General features: G+C 38.3%; 1 long non-coding RNA gene and 1 other non-coding gene across 2 annotated transcripts in view; one reads left to right on the top strand and one right to left on the bottom strand.

Annotated features, from left to right (window-relative positions):
• LOC136379916 (uncharacterized) overlaps positions 1-6,748 on the top strand; it is a 65,065-nt gene extending 58,317 nt beyond the window's left edge. The window contains exon 4 of the long non-coding RNA XR_010746819.1: positions 6,616-6,748. This is a non-coding gene — a long non-coding RNA (uncharacterized lncRNA). The remainder of the gene's footprint in view (positions 1-6,615) is intronic.
• TRNAF-GAA (transfer RNA phenylalanine (anticodon GAA)) lies at positions 1,467-1,542 on the bottom strand. Its single transcript has one exon. It is a non-coding gene; the product is annotated as a tRNA-Phe (tRNA).
• Positions 6,749-24,376: the final 17,628 nt, after the last annotated feature.

Genomic DNA, 24,376 nt, shown 5'->3' with positions numbered 1-24,376 from the left:
AGCTGGGGGTTTTTTCCCTCAAGGATGGGACCTATTATGAGTCTGAGTAAGGGTTATATGTTATTATTTCTCAACTGATGAATTTTCTGGAATGAGATCATCTTGCCCCCCCCCATATTTAACATTTGTAAAAAAGGCTAAACATATTTTTATCACCCACCTTTGAAAATTCATTTTATGATTGAGGCCAAATCTCTGATCTCATCCCATCACTTCTTTGGTGACTCCTGCCATTGACTTACATCAGGTCACTGGGGGATTTGGTGACTCTACCAGTTGATTTTTAGCAGTCTCATTTTGAGACTTCTGAAAAATCTGCCCCCTTACAAGTAAAGAACCTTGAATGATAGAATTTCAAAATGCTTTCAGAGTTAGTTCCAAAGGTTAACATGTACACAAAATCCTAAACTATGAAGCAATATTCTTATATAAAATCATAAACTCTAAGGCAGGCTACACAGTTAGTTCTTAAATATAAACAAAGTGAAGCAAGGTATCATTCACATCACCCAGAACTGCCCTGGAGTGCAGGGATTTAATGACACCTAAAGCTTCTATCTTTAAAGGGAAGAGCTAGTAAATAAATTATTAGGCAATCTACTTGGCACAACATTATTTTTATAAAAGCCCGTAAAATCATCTTCAGAAACATTTATTACATCTGAGGCATTTTTAAATGTATAACTTTAATCTATGTTGTATATATGTCCTTAATAAGTGTGGACATGGAATACCAAAAAGTGTTTAGAGATCCACTGGAAATTCCCCATCCCTGATGGAGCTTGCCCACCTGGGTTCCACTGGCTTTGAGAAATGGCCCCCGGGGCCCCTAGTCCCTGCTAGGGGGAAGTTATTGAGGAGGGGTGTTAGCTGAGGCCTCGGTTTCCCTGTACATCAGGGTTCTGGGGCCTTATGTTGCAGAATGTTATCTTCACTTTTTTGATTTTGGGCATATGTTGTCTTGAGGGTCTTGGTTTTAAACATGTAATGCAACAACCTATTTAAATTAAAAGTTTTTAATCAAGTCTTACACGTGTAGGCATAGCATTGCATTAGAAAGTCACATCGGCCGTCTATAGTAAGCAGTGCATGTGATGTTAGTCCTGTATACAAAGTGAATATGAAGACCCAAAGGGGGCAAGAAACTTGCTCAAGTTCTAACTTTAATTCTTTTTTTTTTTTTGTATTTTTCTGAAGCTGGAAATGGGGAGAGACAGTCAGACAGACTCCTGCATGCGCCCGACCGGGATCCACCCGGCATGCCCACCAGGGGCGACGCTCTGCCCCTCCGGGGCATCGCTCTGTTGCGACAGGAGCCACTCTAGTGCCTGGGGCAGAGGCCAAGGAGCCGTCCCCAGCGCCCGGGCCATCCCTGCTCCAATGGAGCCTTGGCTGTGGGAGGGGAAGAGAGAGACAGAGAGGAAGGAGAGGGGGAGGGGTGGAAGCAGATGGGCGCTTTTCCTGTGTGCCCTGGCCGGGAATCGAACCCGGGACCCCTGCACTTCAGGCCGACGCTCCACCACTGAGCCAACCGGCCAGGGCCTAACTTTAATTCTTATACTCCTTAATTTTGATAGCTCTGATTGTCACTGGGAAGACTTCACAGCACTTGAAATTGCTGGCAATAATTTTTAAAATCAATTCCTAGAACATTATTTTGGAGTAATCTGGAGCTGTAGAAATTTTGAGGTTAAAGAGAGGAATCAGATTTTTTTGGAAATGTTTCACCTGTGTTGGCCCCATGTTGCCCCCTTATGGAGCTTTCGATATTTGCAATTTTTTTACCAAATTAAGATCTATAATAAGCATTAGCTTTTCTCAGGATAACATGTTATTTTATCATTTTTATGTATTAAATCAACGATTACTGAAACTTTGCCAAATTTAAGGAAATGTGATTATGGGTAAATCTACAGAAAACTTTGCATATTTCTAACTCTATGTCATATTCCTTTTAACCTACATCTTCAGGACTAATCATTTTGTACACATTTTAAAAAATAACGTAGTTAAAAATGCAGTCTCATTTTTTTTTCTAAACTTGGAGAAAAACAGAGTTGTTTCTTTTAAATTTTATATTTGTAAAATCTTTGGAAATTAAATTAATTTTCTTTAAGTGGGTTTGAATTTCAGTTCTGCCCCTTGTTATCTGTATAACTTCAGGCATGACTGTTAATTTCCTTGAACCTAGGTGTCTTCCTCTGTAAAAAAGAAAGGGGGGGATGAAGCACTTGAAACAATTCCTGCCTGACCAGGTGGTGGTGCCATGAATAGAGCTTCGAACTGGGACACAGAGGACCCAGGTTTGAAACCTGAGGTCCCTGGCTTGAACATGACCACATGGTTGCTGGCTTGAGCCCAAAGGTTACTGGCTTGAGAGCAAGGTTGCTGACTCGAGCAAAGAGTTACTTGCTCTGCTGTAGCCCCTCTTCTGCCTTGGGCAAGGGACATATGAGAAAGCAATCAATGAACAATGAAGGAGACTAAAAAGCTGCCACAAAAAATTGATGCTGCTCATCTCTTTCCCTTCCTGCCTGTCTGTCCCTATCTGTCCCTCTCTCTGTATCTATCGCACACACACACAAAAATAGAAATTAAAAAAAAAAGAAAAGAAAAAAAAGAAAGAAAGAAACAATTCCTGGTGTAGGGTCGATGTGCCAGGGTAAAGGCAGCAGTTGATGATGGTAGTAGGCGTATGCCTCCTGGCCTTACTCTCCTGAGCTTGTACATGAGGAGATTGTACTGACGGAGCTCCTAGGTCCATTCTGACCCCTCTGCTCAGATGGGTGCAGGATAAAAGAGGAGGAATCCCCAGGACAGTGTGTTCATCTCCTCCCACCAGGAAGGCCTTTCCCTCCAGTCCCCACCACTCCTGGGGGGGAGCAAAATTTCAGTTAATTTACCATGTTGACCAGATGTAAATGAATCAAGTTTTAGCTAGAAATAAATGATAATGTTTATTCAAAGTCCTTAGGGTTTGCAAACTGGAAGTACAAGTAGGCAGTATCCAGAGTGAGTGTACCCAAGAAGAAAAAAAGCTAAGAGTTCTTATACTATAAATTACATTCTTGAGAAGAACAGTCTTTCATTCTTAGATTCTGGATTGGTGTGAGATGATATCTTCCTGATGTCTGGTGCCTGCTAGTCTGGATATATGAGCTATATAAAAATATAGATAGATAGAGATGATACAGATAGATATAGATATAGGTATAGACATAGTAGATATATAGATATAGATCCAGTCATAACTGGAGAGTTTACAAGTTTAAGTTCCCCAGCTAGTGCACATCTCCTAGAGCAGGCGTGGCCAACAGTTTTGCCCCTGGGCCAGATTAGAAAGAAAACTTTTTTCACAGGCCGGATGAAATATTAAAATTTAAAAATGTTAAATACAAAAATGATTTGTTTAAGTAAACAAATTTTTATTATATAATTTATGAATAAATGTGAATAAAAAATTTTAATATGTAATATTATTTTAATAAAAATATAATTACATATTGTATAAATATCCAAACTGTATCAGAATAAACTGAAACAATATTTAATAGAATGAGCTTGAAGGGGTTATATTTCAAATAAAACAATTATTTTGTTTTACAAACAGCCTGGACACGTTTTCAGTTATCAACTGCAGTTATTGTCTATGCTACAATGCCACTTGATTCAGCACACTTGACCACAAAAATAATGAATTGTTTGACCTTGGGTGCACACTGGCAAACTCCGCCTAAAAGAATGTGGGTTTCACATTGCCACTAAATGTCAAACAGTTCATATTGAGTACAGATGAGTACAAAAGTTGTAAATCTTTATAATTGAATTTTTTTTTTAAATAAAGAAGTATCGCGAATCCATTCGACCAATTATTGGAAGTTAACCCTAGATTAGTCACATGTGGAATTATTTTCTGCGTATCACTATCTTCTTAAATATCTCGATTTCCAATAATCAAAGATGCTTCTGCTTTGAGTAGCTGAGATTTTTAAAGTAGCGGAGAATATTAAAAATTTAATCGCGGACCGCATAAACTCATTATGCAGGCCAGATCTGGCCCACAGGTCGTATGTTGGCCATGCCTGTTCTGGTGCCTCAGCATAATTGATTTTAGTATTTAATAGCTTAACTATAGTTACTCCATTTTACTTTTTCACTCTTTCCTCACCTGTTAGGGGCTTCTGGTGTGGGCCAGTTTCTGAGCAATTGTGATAGTAGGTGCAGTGGGGGTTACTTCAGATACTAGACTGCTGCAGGGGGTGTATACCAGTTTGCCCCTCGGCCCACACTCCCCATGTGCTACTGCTGGTGGGGAGAAGTCTCAGTAGGTAAATGGGAGCAGGTCGGAATAACAAGGGTTGTAGTGAGTTTGGAATACAGGGCACCAATCAATGTCTAAGAAATGGACTAGGAGAGGGCACACTGACTGAAAGGTTTGATGACAGGGAAATTCTGTCTTCTTGTTTTAGTAAGGATGGGGAGAGAGTGGGATGTGGGGGACTGCAAGTTGACAAAAGTTTTCAGTTTAAGACTTAAACCAAAAGTATAAGCTCTTCCCCACGAATCTCTGATTGTTTGATTAAATTGCAAAAGACTATGCCTTTGCCCACACTTCCATGTTAGCTGTGTTTCCACTTGTCCCACCCCCCATGTTCCTCAGAGAGACTGGAGGCAGTTTTCATTTTACCCTTTGTTTTGTGAAGTTGAGGTGTTATACATGGTGGGGGTTTTTTGGGCTCTGGGGAGAATTCTTAGTTTGCCTCGGAAATGTGGCTGTGTATCAGAAATCTCTTCGATTTGCTAATGGCTTTGCTCTTGGCCCTATAAATGAAGCAGTTTGGAGGTGGAGACTCGCTCTTGCAAGCCATCAGCTGTGCAATGGGTCCTCCTGATCCCATCCTTCTTTTTCCTGTGTATATTTTCTAATCCTCCACCCTTCCCACCTGAGATCTGCAAAATTATTTGCTGCACTCATTTGTGACAGTGGGACTCATGTAGAAAATGACAAAGGGTTGGTTAGTGCAAAGGAGATGAGGCCAGCCGTGAGTGCTTGGTGGCTATGAGTGCTCAGTGGCAATGGGAAAAGTCAGGATTCTATCCTCTACCAGAGAGATCCTGTCCTGTCCTGCCTAATGACTTTCAAAGTCCTTGTGAAAGACACTTTTGAGTTGTAGGAGTGAGGAAGATTTCACAATTATAAACCCCTTTTAGTAAATGCTCTAGGAAAGGGAGGCTGAGGCCTGTCTTCAGGTATTGGCTGGAAAAGCAGTCAACTTTCCTGGTAGGTGGGCTCTCTCAGGTAGACATTTTTATGGGGAGCTGTGTCATCCTAGAGACACAGCCTTACACTTCTAAAAGCCATGCTGGAGTTTGGTGTCTCAGTGCAGAGGCTTGGTTAAGTTCTGCAGTTGGTACCATGAGGCCTTCTCTGACCAGTATGACTGCTCATGGGTCATCTGTCATCTTTGATGGCATCTGTAAACTGGAACATTAATGGTTCATTCCTCACTCCACAAGAATTAGTTGGGGGTTGTCTGTGGCCTAGACATAGTTCAAGAATCAGGGAGTCTTGCCCTGGCCAGTTGGCTCAGCGGTAGAGCGTCGGCCTAGTGTGCGGAGGACCTGGGTTCGATTCCCGGCCAGGGCACATAAGAGAAGCGCCCATTTGCTTCTCCACCCCTCTGCCGTGCTTTCCTCTCTGTCTCTCTATTCCCCTCCTGCAGCCAAGGCTCCATTGGAGCAAAGATGGCCCAGGCGCTGGGGATGGCTCTGTGGCCTCTGCCTCAGGCGCTAGAGTGGCTCTGGTCGCAACATGGCGACGCCCAGGATGGGCAGAGCATCACCCCCTGGTGGGCAGAGCATTGCCCCATGGTGGGCGTGCCGGGTGGATCCCGGTCGGGCGCATGTGGGAGTCTGTCTGACTGTCTCCCTGTTTCCAGCTTCAGAAAAATGAAAAAAAATAAATAAATAAAAAGAATCAGGGAGTCTTAGAACTGCTTCTGTTGTTCACTAGTTGCTTTATTTGTGTCAGTCTTACCTTACCTAACTAGATAATTTAGTTCTTTGAAACAAGACACTGTCTTATTCTCTGTCATACACCAATTTGTCACTTAGTATAGCCCGATTAATATTCAACTGAATTTATTCAATGCAATGGAATAATACAGAGTAAAAAAAGTAAAGAAAAATGTTTTGGGACAGAATTTGACTAATTTGGAAGTTAAGTGGGGAAGAGAAAACAATAACATTGAAATGATAAAAGGTTATTTTACCTGCCTTTTAACAGGAAGAAAAAACTGAAATATACCCTATGGCCTTCTATGTTTCTGAAATGTACTGCTCACAAAAATTAGGGGATATTTTATTGCTTTATATTCATTTTGAAATATCCCCTAATTTTTATGAGCAGTATATATATATATATATATATATATATATATATATTTGTCAAGGTGGGAGAGAATTTTGCTGTTTCTGAAATATTCTAAACATACCATATATCCCCAGGTATAAGACACATTTTATTGGGAAAAATTCAGAGTCTAAAAACGGTGTGTCTTACAAAGTGGTTGTAGTTTTGTTTGTTTGTTTTACTTGCATTTCCTGTTTTTTCAGGCTTGTTTTATGTGCTCATTGTTGGAGATAGTGATTCGTTATCAGACACAGATGAGGACAAGCTAATGGAGGGGAGTTTTGACAGTGACGAGGAGTTGTATGAATTTTATGATGAATAAAACTTGTGTTCAATAACTTTATGTAATACATTTATTTTCCTCAATTTTGGGCCCCAAAATTAAGGTGAGTTTTATACATGGGATCATCTTATACATGGGCAAATATGGTATTTGCTATTTGCTCCCTAAAATATGTTGGGGCCCAGGGCAGGCCACCCCAAGATGTCCCACAATGACATATTGATTATTTTGAATTAAACTCAGTTGAGAAGCAGCAGGAGCAGGAGGAACTCTGTGACACACCTCTGTCCCTCTCAATGCAGGATATCAGTTTCCCTGTGATGGGTGCACTCACAGCTCCCGAAGGCTGAAGCGACAACCTCATTAAAAATCCGGAGTCAGCCCATACAAGCAAACCTCACAGCACCTTCCCTGATTTACCGCCTATGCCAAACCTCTTAGATTCCTGTCTAATGAGCACTAACTTCCTTTGTCTTCTCAGTTTCCCACATATTTATTGTTCCTCTGTCTACAAAGTATGAGAAGGTGCCAGCTTGGTCATCTTTGAACTTCTTTCTATAATCTGAATACCATATCTTTTTTTTTTTTTTTTGTATTTTTCTGAAGCTGGAAACGGGGAGAGACAGTCAGACAGACTCCCGCATGCACCCGACCGGGATCCACCCGGCACGCCCACCAGGGGCGATGCTCTGCCCACCAGGGGGCGATGCTCTGCCCCTCCGGGGCGTCGTTCTGCCTCGACCAGAGCCACTCTAGTGCCTGGGGCAGAGGCCAAGGAGCCATCCCCAGCGCCCGGGCCGTCTTTGCTCCAATGGAGCCTCAGCTGCGGGAGGAGAAGAGAGAGACAGAGAGGAAGGAGGGGGGGAGGGGGGGAGAAGCAAATGGGCGCTTCTTCTATGTGCCCTGGCCGGGAATCAAACCCGGGTCCCCCGCACGCCAGGCTGACGCTTTACCGCTGAGCCAACCGGCCAGGGCCTGAATACCATATCTTGATTCTCCTGTGTGCACATATTAAGTTGGTTTTTCTCCTGTTGATTTAGTATTGTGTCTATTTTATTATTAGTCCAGCCATAAAAACTAAATAAAGGTGGAGTGATTTTCCTGCTCCTCAACAAATACAAGGAAAGAAAGAATCTCTGAGATACATCAACACATGTTTGTGTGTGTGACTCGACACTGCTGAAATAGTAAGAGTATCTACTAATTTAACATTTACCTACACCCGAAAAATAGGCACAACTAGTTTTTTTCTTCTGGTTGCTCGAAATATTTCCAGATTGTGCCAGTGCTGCAGCAAGGAGGGGGGAGATTCTTGGATGGCAGTTTCCTCTGGAGGCGGGCCAGGCTGCACTTGGCCGAGCTGTAACGTTTTCATCAGAAGTGTTGGCATGAAGGCTTTCACTGCTGATCTTCCCCCTTGGCCCTGTTATTTTTCAAGGAAGGCCAAGGTTGGATAAGAGTCAGGGCTGGCACAGAACTGAAAGAGACAGGGCTGCTTGCAAGCGTTTTATCTAACAGCCTTTCCCCCAATAACATCCCCAAAACATTTGATATTTCAGTGACTCTTAGCTGGGGTGATTTTGCCACCCTTTAGCAGTATCTGAAGATACTTTTGAATGTCATAATTAAGAGATTTGCTATTGGCATCTAGTGCATACAGGACAAGGATGCTGTTAAGCATCTTTCAATGCACAGGACAGTCCCCACAACAAAGAATTATCTTGCCCCAAATATCAAGTGTCATGGTTGAGAAATTCCATTCTATATTTTTGTGTGTCAACTAACACCTATACTGTGGAAAGTGCTTGGAAAATGATGTCCCCAGATGACATCAGCGTCACCTGGAAGTCTGTGAGAAATGCAAGCTCTCAGGACAAACTCCAGACACCCTGTGTTAGCATCTGCATTGTCATAAGGTCCCCCAGTGATTTTTATGCATGCTCAATTTTAAGAAACACAACTAATGTTTTCTGAGACCTACAAAGGTCAAGGTAATGTGATAAGTGCTTCTGGGTAACCGAGTAAAGAAGAGATGGAGCCTTGGCTCTGCCGCAGTGATGCCTTTACATTTATGAAAACTCACTTCTCTATTTTTTGTTTTGCATTTTCATTGCCGTACCTTTCACTCACTTCTCTGCTCCCTTTTCTTTCATCCCCTGCGTCTCCCTGGTTACCCTGCTTCCTCAAAGATGCATCCACTTGTCTTCCTTTCCTACATGGGCATTGCTTTCTTCGGGTCTTTCATTTTGAGACATTCTTGAGAAAAAAAACAAAACAGAAAACAAAATCTCACACAAACTAGTCACCACTTTAATTAGAGAAAACTGTTTTAGAGGAAAAAGTGGTAGAATCAGGAATGATAGCCATACTTTCTGAAAGCTGATATAATTAAGTTCAACCTTTCTGCACTGAGCCTTCAGTACTGAGAAATTAAAAGGGAGTCAATAAAGCTTATCCAGCACTAATTTAACCAGAAGCTGGTACAGTCCGTCTCTTTGACATACCTTTTGTCAAAATAGCTTTAGATTTTGAATTTGGTTACCTAAAACTTTGGAAATTTACCATAGTGACTTATTAGCACAATTCTGCTGAACCTAAGCGTAATGACAGAACTGATGAAAAATACAATTTAGTCTGCACACCATTCTAGTCTTCCATAAAATTATCGGGTCTTTTAGATATCTTATTTAGAAATTCTCTCTTGAGCTAAAATTTTAAACCATTAAAGCAAACATCGGTTCAACTTGAACAACAGTTACTAAGCACCTACTGCTTATAGAAACTGGAATAGGACTTGTGGAAGATTAAAAAACATTGAGATACAATCCTTGCCCTAGTTTATAATCTGGTATGTGATATGTGGTGTGTGGACTATGTGTGTATGTATGTGGTAAATAAGCTTACACAGAAGTTTGTTTATGGTGTGTTAATATGCATACCAACAAAGAGTTGTGGAAGTTTATAGGGAAGTATTTATGTTTCTTTGTTATAGAAAAGTAGATTTCAAAATTAAAAAAAAAACAAAAAGAGATGGATAGACCGCAGTTCCTAAAAAGCTGTGGGTTTTCTGAATGACATTTTATGTCCTGGTTAACAATTACATTACATTTCAGGGAAGTTTAACCAAGGAGCTTACAGAGATCTGTTATTCTCAGTTTATCACTCCTATTTACATCTGTTTTCTCAAGAATTTCTTTAGAGCTGTATTTTTCAACACATCTCATCACTGCTCCATAACTTTCCCCCCTTTAAACCTATAGTGGTATCAGAGTAGAAACTTATTCTCTCTTTATTTTTTTAAAATTTATTCTGTTTACATAGATTCTAGTGTTGCCCAGATTGCATCTCACCCTCCCCCATATTACCCTCAACATCTCCCTTGCCCTCCTCTCATCAGGTCCCTCCATCCTTCCCTTCAGATTTAATTCCACTCTGAGTTCATGTTGTTCCTTGGATTCCTCAAAAGAGTGAAGTCATATGATATTTTCTTTCTCTGCCTGGCTTATTTCACTTAACATAATAGTTTCCAGGTCTATCCATGTTGTTGCAAAAGGTAAGATTTTCTTCTTCCTCATGGCCGCATAGCATTCCATTGTGTATATGCACCACCGCTTTTTAATCCACTCATCCACTGACTGACACTTGGGCTGTTTCTAGATCTTGGCTATTGTGAACAATGCTGCAGTAAACATGGGGGTGCATATCTTTTCTTGAATCAGTAATTTGGTATTTTTATGATATATTCCTAAAAGTGAAATAGCTGAGTCAAAGGGCAGTTCAATTTTTAATTTTTTGAGGAATCTCAATACTGTTCTCCACAGTGACTGCACCTATCTGCATTCCCACCAGATGTGCAGGAGGGTTCCCTTTTCTCCACATCCTCGCCAGCACTTATTCTGTGTTGTTTTGTTGATGAGCACCCATTCTGACTGGTGTGAGGTGGTATCTCATTGTGGTTTTAATTTGCATTTCTCTAATGATTAGTGATGTTGAGTAATTTTTCATCTGTTGATTGGCCATCTGTATGTCCTCTTTGGAGAAGTGTCTATTCATTTCTTTTGCTCATTTTTTGATTGGATTGTTTGTCTTCCTGGTGTTGAGATTTACAAGTTCTTTATAAATTTTGGTTATTAACCCCTTATCAAACATACTGTCAAATATGTTCTCCCATTGTGTGGTTTGTCTTTTTACTCTGTTCATATGGTCTTTAGCTGTACAAAAGCTTTTTAGTTTGATATAGTCCCATTTGTTTATTTTGTCTTTTATTTCACTACCCGTGGAAATAAATCAGCAAATATATTGCTGCAAGAGATGTCGGAAGAGCTTACTGCCTATGTTTTCTTCTAAGATGCCTATGGTTTCTTTTATCCATTTTGAGTTTATTTTTGTGACTGGTGTAAGTTGGTGGTCTAGTTTCATTTTTTTTGCAGGTAGCTGTCCAATTTTCCCAACACCATTTGTTAAAGAGACTGTCTTTATTCCATTGTATGCTCTTACCTCCTTTGTCAAATATCAGTTGTCTATAATAGTGTGGGTTTATTTCTGGGTTCTCTGTTCTATTCCATTGATCTATATGCCTGATCTTATGCCAAAATCAAGCTGTGTTGAGTACAATGGCCTCAGAGAAAATGCTTGATATGATTTCAATCTTCTTAAATTTGTTGAGACTGCTTTTATGCCCTAACATGTGGTCTATTCTAGAGAATGTACCATGAGCACTGAAAAGAATGTATATTCTTCTGCTTCAGAATGAAAGTTCTGAAGATATCTATTAAATCTAGTTGATCGAGTGTGTCCTTTAAGTCTGCTATTTATTTGTTAATTTTCTTTCTTGAGGATCTATCTAGTGGGGTATTGAAATCCCCTACTATTATAGTATTGCTGTTAATCTTGCCCTTTATATCCAAGACTGCTTTATATATTTATGTGCTCCTATATTAGGTGAATAGATATTTATAATAGTTATATCTTCCTGTTGGATTGCTCCCGTCATCATTATGTAGTGACTTTCTTTATTTCTTACTATATCCTTTGTTTTAAAGTCCATTTTGTCTGATATAAGTATTGGTACCCCAGCTTTTTTAAATTTTCATTTGCATGAAATATTTTTTTCCATCCTTTTACCTTTAGTCTATGTGTATCTTTTGTTTTGAGATGTGTCTCTTATAGACAGCATATGTATGGGTCCTGTTTTCTTATCCATGTAGCTACCCTATGTCTTTTGATTGGATCATTTAATCCATTTATATTTAAGGTTATTATTGATATGTAGTTGTTTATTGCCATTTTATTCTTTAAAGCATACATTCCTCTTTTACTAGATTCTTTTCCCCCTTTGTTTGTTTACAACTGACCCCTTAACATTTCTTGCACCATTGGTTTGGTTGTAATGAATTCTTCGAGGTTTCTCTCTCTCTCTTTTTTTTTTTTTTTTTGGTCTGGGAAGCTTTTTTTTTTCTCCTTCAATTTTAAACAATAGCTTTGCTGGATAAAGTAGTCTTGGTTGTAATCTCTTGTTCTACATTACTTTGAATATTTTTTGTCATTCCCTCTGGCCTCAAGTGTTTTTGTTGAGAAGTCGGATGTCATTCCTATGCGGGCTCCTTTGTAGGTGATAGTCTTTTTTTCTCTAGCAGCTTTTAGTATTTTCTTTTTATATCTTAGCTTTGGTATTTTAATTATAATGTGTTTTGGTGTGGAATTTTTTGGGTTTCTCTTTAATAGAATTCTTTGTGCTTTTTTTAACTTGTGTGGCTTTTTCCTGCCTCTATTTAGGAAAGTTTTCAGCTATGATTTGATTGAACAAGGTTTCTATCCCTTTTTTTTTCTTTTTTAAAAACCCCTATGATACGGATGTTATTTCTCTTCATGCTGTCAGTTGTCACAGAGTTCTCTTATAGTTTCCTCAGACTTTTTGAGTCTCTTTTCTTTTTGCTTCCATGCCTTCATTTATCTTGTCCTTTACCTCACTGATTTGATCCTCAGCCTAATCCATCCTACTTTTAATTCCTTCCATTGTGGTTTTCACTTCTGATATTGTATTTGTCATTTCTGACTGATTCTTTTTTATTATTTCAAAATTTTTTTATATTTGCTATCTCTTTATTTAGGTGCTCGTTATGTCCATCTATTGCTGTTCTAAGATCTTTGAGCATTCTAACAATTATTATTTTAAACTCTGCATCTGGTAATTTGTTTATATCTGACTCATTCAAATTTTTTCCTGGCGATTTCTCTTGATTCATTTGTGTTGCATTTCTCTGCTTTCCCATTTTGTCTATGTATAAGAAGGGTGTGGCCACAGGAGTTCAATGGGTGTGGCCTCTGTGTTCCTTAGGTGTATCTGTCTGAAACTTATTTTTTATATTATGGATCTAAGTCATACCTGAAAAACAGTGGAACTATTATGTAACCATTGGAGATAACCTGCTAAAACCAATATATTATGAGAATTTGTGCCTTTTAATTAAATAAAATTTATCTTATTTAGGAATAACTCTTAAAAGTAATGCCTGTAATAGTCACCAATCAAATATTGATAGAAAATTGATATAGTATACAATCAATAACATATATATGGTTGCTAGTGCACCACATGTAACCTGTTTCTTAGGTTGTTTTTAGCCCCCCCTCCCCAAATGCAGGAGAACTACTGAAGCCCGATATTCCCATATCCTTGAGGAGAACTACTGAAGCAGGACATTCCCATGCCCCCTGAGGAGATGACTGGCACCGAAGGAGCAACAAAGACCATGATTAGATCGGAAAGTCATAGAGAAGAAATTATGACCCAGGAACCGGCCATCCCGCTTGATGACTTACAATTCTGGGAACCAGCTATCCTACTTTCTGACTAACTTAACTGTATGCCCTCCCATTGTACTAACCTCACCTGAAAAAGTATTTAATCAGCCCTCACAACTGAGATTGTAAAGCATGTTTTGTGCTAGGATATGCCCTCTGTCTTCTCAAGTTGCTGAGCAAAGTTGATTAAAGAAGCCTGTTTCTCTCTGATCCAGTCTCTGCTTATCGGTTATTGTGGCAGCAGGTGACACGAACTCTGGACCAGTTGTAGTCCAGTAACACTATCTTCTCCTGGAATCTATAGTCACATGCCTTATAACAATGTTTTGGTCAACTTTTTTAGTGGTGGACTCATAAGATTTAATAGAGCTAAAAAATTCTAATCACTTAATGACACCATGCCTGTTGTAATGTCATAGTGTTATAAAGTACCATACCCCAGATTCTGAAAGGTACTGTACCTCACTCCATTGGGTTTATGTAGACACACCCACTCTGGATGAATTTTGAAGAGTGTTATTAAAGGAGGAGATTTATTAAATATGCCAGCCGCATATGTCTGACACAGGGCAGCAGACCCAAATCATGCAGTCCCAAATATATCTCAAGGGCCAGCTTATATACCCTAGATCACACATGGGCAGGGGAGAGAATGACATTATGGCACAAGGTGACAACATTTGTTTAGGGGATACACAGAAACATTAAGACTTTCAAGGTAACACAATAAAAGATGTTTACAAATATTTTAGGGTCCTCCTTCCCTTACTAGCCTAGAGGCATTTTACTCTCAAGATTCCAGAAAGAGGAAGAAACTACAATCAATGCAAGGTGGTATGTAAATTCTGTCTCCTATTGAAAGAGAAGTTTCTCGGTTAACCTTTATTTTAGATAAAACTAAATGACCCATTGTTCTTGCAAGCTAGAAACTTCTACATTCTTCTCCCTCCCCTCACCAAAGGAGGGACAGGACAGGAAAGCCTGACAGGAAAGCCTGACCTTTCCTCCCAGAATATCAATATTAATTTTTCAGCTTTTTGGTACCTTACAATAATCCCCACTGGTTTTATTTCCTAAATCAAATCCTTGACTTAATTTACTGAAGAGCATGAGAATGTTTTGTAGAAATATTAACTTATAACATATAACAGATATTTAACAGATAGCATTAATAGCGATAAAGTTCACTAAAGAAACAAATATTACTGATTAATTTCCTATAAACTGTACAAACCTTTTGCAACTTATATACAATTAACTGGCTTTTATAACAATTTACTTTTACTTGGAACTCTTAATTTTAAAACCTTTAACCTTTATTGACAATTAGGTTGGTTTTCATTTAACCCTAGTTTCCCTTTTCCCTAAAGTCTGATTAAGAAGGGAGTCCTTAGTGAGTTTATTCATTCTTTAGCTGTATGTAGACCAACTAGCTTCCAGTTTGTGGTTGGAGTAGGGCACGCTATCCTTCGACCTTGGCAGCAGTGGGAGTTGTCGGGATTATGGTATGTGGACCCTTCCATGTGAGAGCCAGTCCTTGGGTGATGTCCTGGATCTCCTGGCAATACTAGAATCACCTCTCAGACAGTCTTTTGAACAGTCTGTTGTGTAACCTATAAACCAGGGGTCAGGAACCTTTTTGGCTGAGAAAGCCATGAATGCCACATATTTTAAAATGTAATTCCATGAGAGCCATACAACAACCTGTGTATGTTACACATTATCCAATAAAAATTTGGTGTTGTCCTGGAGGACAGCTGTGATTGGCTATAGCCACCCACAACCATGAACATGAGCAGTAGGAAATGAATGGATTGTAATACATGAGAATGTTTGTTTTTTTATGTTTTATATTTTTAACATTATTTTTTTATTAAAGATTTGTCTGTGAGCCAGATGCAGCCATCAAAAGAGCCACATCTGGCTCGTGAGCCATAGCTTCCAGACCCCTGCTGTAAACTCTGCAAGTACTTAAGGAAGGGGCAGTTATGTTTCCTTTACAATTTGATTCATGCATGTTATTTGCCCTGAACTTTTGTGTGCCTGTGGGCACAATGTAACTTCAAATTAGCTTCTAATTAATATTGGATTTCTTTCCTACCAGCTTTGAGACTGTGGATATAAATGTAGCCCTAACACTAGAATGGAAAAACTAAACCTGGAAAGAATTCTATATAGCAATTTCTTAACAACTGTTATTGTGTCCTATTTTAGAAAGAAAAGCTTTTATCTATTTGTCAATTATTTTTAAAGTCTATTTCTAAATGTTTACCTGGGAAAATTCCTTTTCCCTGTTTCTTTTTATAATTTTCTTATTTTGCTTATTATTCACTTGGACACAAATTAAATACTCAGATATTATGCCTTCTGTAACAGATTCTAAGTTTGGCTTCTCTAATTATCCTTTTACTACTGGTAAAATATTTTTCTAATTGGTTTTGAATAAACCTTTGGCAATAAGGTCCCAAAACCCTACTGGTTTTGGGTGGCATTTATTCATTTGAATTACTATGTTCCAATTTTGAGGCAGACAGGAAAAATATAAATAAACAATAAGATTCAAATAGCTAATTTTAACAAATTTTATAACAAATGTCTTAATATAATAAAGTGACTAAAGCCTACTATATTATTAAAAAAAATAAAGATCTAGCTAATATAACAGGTTAAAATAAAACCTTACAGTTATAAATGCCCTTAACACATTAATGTAATTTTACTAAGTCTATGTTGACACTATTACTGCTTTATATTATTTGCAAATGTAACCCAATTCCCACTTCAGTCTGAGAATTGTCCCAAAGAGCAGGAGTCACACATATTCAGGAAAAGTCTATAAGGTACTAAAGTTGTGGTTACATTTCACACTCTGTAGCTAGAGTCCAAGTCCTAATGTTCACTGCTTTTAACTGGAATTAAGAGCAGTTCCCAGCCTAAAATAGGCATGGAGCATTGAGACAAGAGGAATAAAGGAGACACTAAACAATAAACAAAGTAACAGAAATTGGACTGTCAATGCCCATAATAGAGATCTTCGAGGGATAAATAAAACTCAAATATTAAGCAAGGCATAGTAAGTGACCCTCGTGTTTACAAGAAATGAAATTGGTTTACTGGCTACTTAGAAGAAATACCTTAGGCTCGTAAACAGTGTCGTGAGATGGGGCCAATGGCTTTGGATACCTTTAGCCTTCAATGGCAAGTCCCAGCAGGCTGGGCAAGGTCAGGTCACAGGTAGCTGGATTAGGGCTGGAAGAGACTGAACTCTCCCTCTGTGGAGCAAGGGGGCAGCTTACCTTCTCATGTCTCTCTCTTTTTTTTTTTTTTTTTTAACACAGCAAAGGCATGTCCCCTGGTGGGGCCAAGAAGCCTGGCAGGCTTTAGCTCAATGACCTTCCTTTCCACTCTTGAAGCAGGGCCCTGATGGAATCTTGTGAAGCCTTTTTGGGGTGCTGGACCCTTTAAGGGTATATGCCAAGAACTGGTATTTTCCTGATCTCTTTTGTGCTCTATTTGCTTTTCCTGTTACTATCTTGGTCATTATAGACCTTAAAAGCCATGCTCAGAAGATCTCATTGAGGGGCTTGAGGGTTCTTATCTGTTTACAAAAACCCTTTGAAAAAGACATAAACAACATTATTAGCTGGATTAAATAAAGAAAAACAGGTTTGGTGTCTCCTTTAGGATTCCAGAGTCTCTCCACTGCTGAATAACTCAGTACATTAGTATTCAAAAGAAATTTTAAACAAAGAGCATGATAAAAATAGATTTGCAGAAGTTTCAGGATATGACTCCTTTTCTTATATTACTTAGCATTGAACAATATTGTTTTAAAATAATAATAAACTAAACATTACATAAAAAGATATTATTAACAATTTCTAACATTTATTTTTTATTTTTTCATTTTTATTAATTTTAATGGATGACATTGATAAATCAGGGTACATATGTTCAGAGAAAACATATCTAGATTATTCTGACATTGGATTATGCTGCATTCCCATCACCCAAAGTCCAATTTTCTTTCGACACTTTCTGGTTTTTTTGTGCCCCGCCCCTCCCCCACCCACCTCCCTCTCTACCACCCCCCCGTAACCACCACACTCTTGTCCATATCTCTGAGTCTCATTTTTATGTCCCACCTATGTATTGAATCATATAGTTCTCAGTTTTTTCTGATTTACTTATTTCGCTCAGTATAATGTTATCAAGGTCCATCCATGTTGTTGTAAATCAGCAGTTCTCAACCTGTGGGTCGCGACCCCGGCGTGGTCACCTAAAGCCATCAGAAAATACATAATGCATATCAGGTATTTATATTCAGAATCATAACTGTAGCAAAATTACAGTTATGAAGTAGCCACCAAAATTATTTTTTGGTTTGGGGTCACCGCAACAGGAGGAACTGTATTGCGGGGTCACAGCATTAGAAAGGTTGAGAACCACTGTTGTAAATGATCCAATGTCATCAATTCTTATGACTGAGTAGTATTACATAGTATATTTGTACCAAAGCTTTTTAATCCACTCGTCCACTGATGGACACTTGGGCTGTTTCCAAATCTTCGTTATTGTGAACAATGCTGCCATAAACATGGCGGTGCATTTCTCCTTTTGAAACAGTTCTATGGTGTTCTTGGGGTATATTCCTAAAAGTGGTATAACTGGGTCAAAAGGCAGTTCAATTTTTAATTTTTTGAAGAATCTCCATACTGTTTTTCACAGTGGCTGCACTATTCTGCATTCCCACCAGCAGTGTAGGAGGGTTCCCTTTTCTCCACATCCTCGCCAGCACTTATTCTGTGTTGTTTTGTTGATGAGCACCATTCTAACTGGTGTGAGGTGATATCTCATTGTGGTTTTAATATGCATTTCTCTAATAATTACTGATGTTGAGAATTTTTTCATACGCCTATTGGCCATCTGTATATGTCCTCTTTGGAGAAGTGTTTATTCATTTCTTTTGCCCATTTTTTGATTAGATTGTTTGTCTTCCTGGTATTGAGTTTTACAAGTTTTTTATAAATTTTGGTTATTAACCCCCTTTCAGACGTATTGTCAAATATGTTCTCCCATTGTATAGTTTGTCTTTTTATTCTGTTCTTATTGTCTTTAGCTGTGTAAACCTTTTTAGTTTGATATAGTTCCATTTGTTTATCCTGTCTTTTATTTTACTTGCCCGTGGAGATAAATTGGCAAATATATTGTTGTAAGAGATGTCAGAGAGCTTACTGCCTATGTTTTCTTTTAAGATGCTTATGGTTTTACAGCTTACATTTAAATCTTTTATTCATTTTGAGTTTATTTTTGTGAATGGTGTAAGTTGGTGGTCTAGTTTCATTTTTTTGCAGGTAGCTGTCCAATTTTCCCAACACCATTTGTTGAAGAGGCTGTCTTTACTTGATTGTATGCCCTTACCTATTTTGTCAAATATCAGTTGTCCATAGAGCTGTGGGTTTATTTCTGGGTTCTCTGTTCTGTTCCATTGATCTATATGCCTATTCTTATGCCAAAACCAAGCTGTTTTGAGTACAATGACTTTGTAGTATAACTTGATATCTTGAAGTGTAATTTCTCCCACTTTATTCTTCTATTTCAAGATTACTGAGGCTATTTGTGCTCTCTTTTGGTTCCATATAAATTTTTGGAATCTGTGTTCTATATCTTTGAAGTATGTCATAGGTTCCAACTGTTGGCCATCCTGTCCTGAAAGTAGGCCATTCTGATTCACAGAGAGAGTGTAGCCTTTTCTTGGGCCATTTAATTTCGTATTCATGGCTGTCTCCATTAGCTTCTTGAAAGTGCTTTAAAAGACAACCTAAAGAGGTCTTCTGTGAACTGGCCCCTCCTCCCATATTTAATAGCCAAGGTTACTAATTACAGAATTAAAACTATTCAGGAAAATCCAGAAATTAGTGCACTAGTAAAAACAAGAAAGATAAGACAGATAGTTAACTAGCACCCAGAATAAAAGAGTGTTTGACTATAGAGATATTAATTATTACACTAAACCAGAGGAAGAAGCCAACAGAAGAGAATAATTTCTTCAGGGGAGAAATCAGACTGAGTGCCCTGAAGCTAGAATTCGGGAACAAAAAGAACCACTTAAGATTGCTTTTTAGTCAGAAACTTCCAATTTTGACACAAAAGACTCAAGCCAGGCCATAAAAACAGACATGTTTAGACATTAAACAAAGGACTTCACACACACAAACAATGTGTGCTTTATTTTAATTAAAAGAATACTGGGTATTTTGACAAAGACAAAGCCTCATATATGAGGGATGGGCTCCCCCTCATAGCCTCTCAGGTGTATGCAGGCCATGCACTAGAGAGATTCCTTTAAACCAGGGATTTCTAGATAGACATAAGGAAAGCCAAGAATGAGGTCTTGACAATACAAAAATGTCCCTAAAAGTCCTGAGACGGGACTGATCAGCTCAGTATCAACTCAGTCCCTACTCAGGTTTCTTTCTAAGAACACCACCAAATGTGGAGATTAGTTTTGAACAGCAAAGTAGTTGGTCCTACCTGCACACCGAAGTTTCAAATCAGCAAAGCAAAAGATCTGTTCCACTTACACCTCTGGAGTTTCAAATTAGTAGAGCAAAAAGGGTTTGCTTTACCTACAAGTTTCCAGAGTTTCAAATCAGCAAAACAGGAGATCTGCCTTACCTACACACTGGAATTACAAATTAGTAAAGTCACAAATCTACCTTACCTACATCTAGTCTCAAACAAATTTGACCAGTACCAGTCCCAAACAGAAAAGCGAAAGCAAGAATTCAGAGGAACATTAGGATTTAGTAAAGCAAAAAGAGTTGCTTTACCTACCTCCTTGATTTATCTGCTGAATTGTCCAAATTGTCAAATTTGGGAACCAGGAGGCATCTATCAGAGAACAGTCGAGACCCACAGGAAAACCAGGAGCCCTGGAATGTCTTAGGTGGCAGCTCTCCTCGAGATTCAAGTGGGGCCGGGAAGCTCAGTGAAGAGTCCATCCGATTTGGGGTGTCTCTATCCAGTGATGTGAAACACCAGATCCCAGACAAGCCCCCATATATTATAAAGTACTGTACCCCAGATTCTGAAAGGCACTGTACCTCACTCCATCAGGTTTACATAGAGACACCCACTCCAGATGAATTTTGAAGAGTTTTATTAAAGGAGGAGATTTATTAAATATGCTGGCCACATATGGCTGACACGGAGCAGCAGACCCAAATCATGCAGTCCCCAATATATCTAAGGGGCCAGTTCATATACCCTTGATCACACATGGGCAGGGGAGAGAATGACATTATGGCACAAGGTGACAACATTTGTTTAGGGGAAACACAGAAACATTAAGATTTTCTAGATAACACAGTAAAAGATGTTTACAAATCTTTTAGGGTTCCTCTTCCCTCACTAGCCCAGAGGTATTTTACTTTCTTTTTTTTTTTTAAATAAATTTTTATTAATGGTAATGGGATGACATTAATAAATCAAGGTACATATATTCAAAGAAAACATGTCTAGGTTACCTTGTCATTAAATTATGTTGCATACCCCTCGTCCAAAGTCAGATTGTCCTTCGCCACCCTCTATCTAATTCTCTGTGCCCCTCCCCCTCCCCCTAACTCTCCCCCTGTCCTCCCTCCCCCCACCCCTGGTAACCACCACACACTTGTCCATGTCTCTTAGTCTCATTTTTATGTTCCACCAATGTATGGAATCATGTAGTTCTTGTATTTTTCTGATTTACTTATTTCACTCCTTATAATGTTATCAAGATCCCACCATTTTGCTGTAAATGATCTGATGTCATCATTTCTTATGGCTGAGTAGTATTCCATAGTGTATATGTGCCACATCTTCTTTATCCAGTCTTCTATTGAAGGGCTTTTTGGTTGTTTCCATGTCTTGGCCACTGTGAACAGTGCTGCAATGAACATGGGGCTACATGTGTCTTCACGTATCAATGTTTCTGAGGTTTTGGGGTATATACCCAGTAGAGGGATTGCTGGGTCATAAGGTAGTTCTATTTGCAGTTTTTTGAGGAACCACCATACTTTCCTCCATAATGGTTGTACTACTTTACAGTCCCACCAACAGTGAATGAGGGTTCCTTTTTCTCCACAGCCTCTCCAACATTTGCTATTACCCGTCTTGTTGATAATAGCTAATCTAACAGGGGTGAGGTGGTATCTCATTGTAGTTTTGATTTGCATTTCCCTAATAACTAATGAAGCTGAGCATCTTTTCATATATCTGTTGGCCATTTGTATCTCTTCCTGGGAGAAGTGTCTATTCATGTCTTCTTCCCATTTTTTTATTGGGTTGTTTGTTTGTTTGCTGTTGAGTTTTATGAGTTCTTTGTAAATTTTGGAAATTAGGCCCTTATCTGAGCTGTTGTTTGAAAATATCATTTCCCATTTAGTTGGCTGTCTGTTTATTTTTATATCAGTTTCTCTTGCTGAGCAAAAACTTTTTATTCTGATGTAGTCCCATTCATTTATCTTTGCCTTCACTTCTCTTGCCATTGGAGTCAAGTTCATAAAATGTTCTTTAAAACCCAGGTCCATGAGTTTAGTACCTATGTCTTCTTCTATGTGCTTTATTGTTTCAGGTCTTATATTTAGGTCTTTGATCCATTTTGAATTAATTTTAGTACACGGGGACAGGCTGTAGTCGAGTTTCATTCTTTTGCATGTGGCTTTCCAGTTTTCCCAACACCATTTGTTGAAGAGGCTTTCTTTTCTCCATTGTGTGTTGTTGGCCCCTTTATCAAAGATTATTTGACCATATATATGTGGTTTTATTTCTGGGCTTTCTATTCTGTTCCATTGGTCTGAGTGTCTATTTTTCTGCCAATACCATGCTGTTTTGATTATCGTGGCCCTATAATATAGTTTAAAGTCAGGTATTGTAATGCCCCCAGCTTCATTCTTTTTCCTTAGGATTGTTTTGGCTATTCGGGGTTTTTTATAGTTCCATATAAATCTGATGATTTTTTGTTCCATTTCTTTAAAAAATCTCATAGGGATTTTGATGGGAATTGCATTAAATTTGTATATTGCTTTGGGTAATATGGCCATTTTGATTATATTTATTCTTCCTATCCAAGAACAAGGAATATTTTTCCATCTCATTGTATCTTTTTCGATTTCCCTTAACAATGCTTTGTAATTTTCATTAAATAGGTCCTTTACATTCTTTGTTATGTTTATTCCTAGGTATTTTATTTTTTTTGTTGCAATCATGAAGGGGATTATTTTTTTGAGTTCGTTTTCTAATATTTCATTGTTGGCATAGAGAAAGGCTATGGACTTCTGTATGTTAATTTTGTATCCTGCGACCTTACTGTATTGGTTTATTGTTTCTAATAATCATTTTGTGGAGTCCTTCGGGTTTTCGATGTATAGGATCATATCATCAGCAAAAAGTGATACCTTTACTTCTTCTTTTCCGATATGGATGCCTTTTATTTCTTTGTCTTGTCTGATTGCTCTGGCCAGAACTTCTAGCACCACGTTAAATAAGAGTGGAGAGAGTGGACAACCCTGTCTTGTTCCTGATTTAAGGTAGAAAGTCCTCAGTTTTATGCCATTTAAAATGATGTTGGCTGATGGTTTATCATATATGGCCTTATTCATGTTGAGATATTTTCCTTCTATACCCATTTTGTTGAGAGTCTTAAACATAAAATTGTGTTGTATTTTATCAAAAGCCTTTTCTGCATCTATTGATAAGATCATGTGGTTTTTGTTCTTTGTTTTGTTGATATGGTGTATTACGTTAACCGTTTTGCGTATGTTGAACCATCCTTGAGATTCTGGGATGAATCCCACTTGATCATGATGTATTATTTTTTTAATATGTTGTTGTATTCGGTTTGCCAGTATTTTGTTTAGAATTTTAGCATCTGTATTCATTAGAGATATTGGTCTGTAGTTTTCTTTCTTTGTGCCATCCTTGCCAGGTTTTGGTATGAGGGTTATGTTGGCCTCATAAAATGTGTTTGGAAGTATTGCTTCTTCTTCAATTTTTTGGAAGACTTTGAGTAGAATAGGAACCAGGTCTTCTTTGAATGTTTGATAGAATTCACTAGTATAACCGTCTGGGCCTGGACTTTTATTTTTGGGGAGGTTTTTAATAGTTTTTTCTATTTCCTCCCTGCTGATTGGTCTGTTTAGGCTTTCTGCTTCTTCATGACTCAGTCTAGGAAGGTTGTATTGTTCTAGGAATTTATCCATTTCTTCTAGATTGTTGTATTTGGTGGCATATAATTTTTCATAGTATTCTACAATAATTCTTTGTATATCTATGATGTCTGTGGTGATCTCTCCTCTTTCATTTTGGATTTTATTTATTTGAGTCCTGTGCCTTTTTTCCTTGGTGAGTCTTGCCAAGGGTTTGTCAATTTTGTTGATCTTTTCAAAGAACCAGCTCCTTGTTTTATTGATTTTTTCTATAGTTTTTCTGTTCTCTATTTCATTTATTTTTGCTCTGATTTTTATTATCTCCTTTCTTCGGCTGGTTTTGGGTTGTCTTTGTTCTTCTTTTTCTAGTTCCTTAAGGTGTGAAGTTAAGTGGTTTACTTCGGCTCTCTCTTGTTTGTTCATATAGGCCTGAAGTGATATGAACTTTCCTCTTATTACTGCTTTTGCTACATCCCAGAGATTCTGATATGTCGTATTTTCATTTTCATTTGTCTGTATGTATCTTTGGATCTCTGCGCTTATTTCTTCTTTGACCCATTCATTTTTTAGAAGTATGTTGTTTAGTTTCCACATTTTTGTGGGTTTTTCCCCCTCTTTTTTGCAGTTGAATTCTAGTTTCAAGGCTTTATGATCAGAAAATATGCTTGGTACAATTTCAATTTTTCTAAA

The sequence above is a fragment of the Saccopteryx leptura genome, chromosome 8 (assembly GCF_036850995.1).
Source record: "Saccopteryx leptura isolate mSacLep1 chromosome 8, mSacLep1_pri_phased_curated, whole genome shotgun sequence".
Classification (NCBI taxonomy): domain Eukaryota; kingdom Metazoa; phylum Chordata; class Mammalia; order Chiroptera; family Emballonuridae; genus Saccopteryx; species Saccopteryx leptura.
This window is presented reverse-complemented; position numbering and strand designations above follow the sequence as displayed.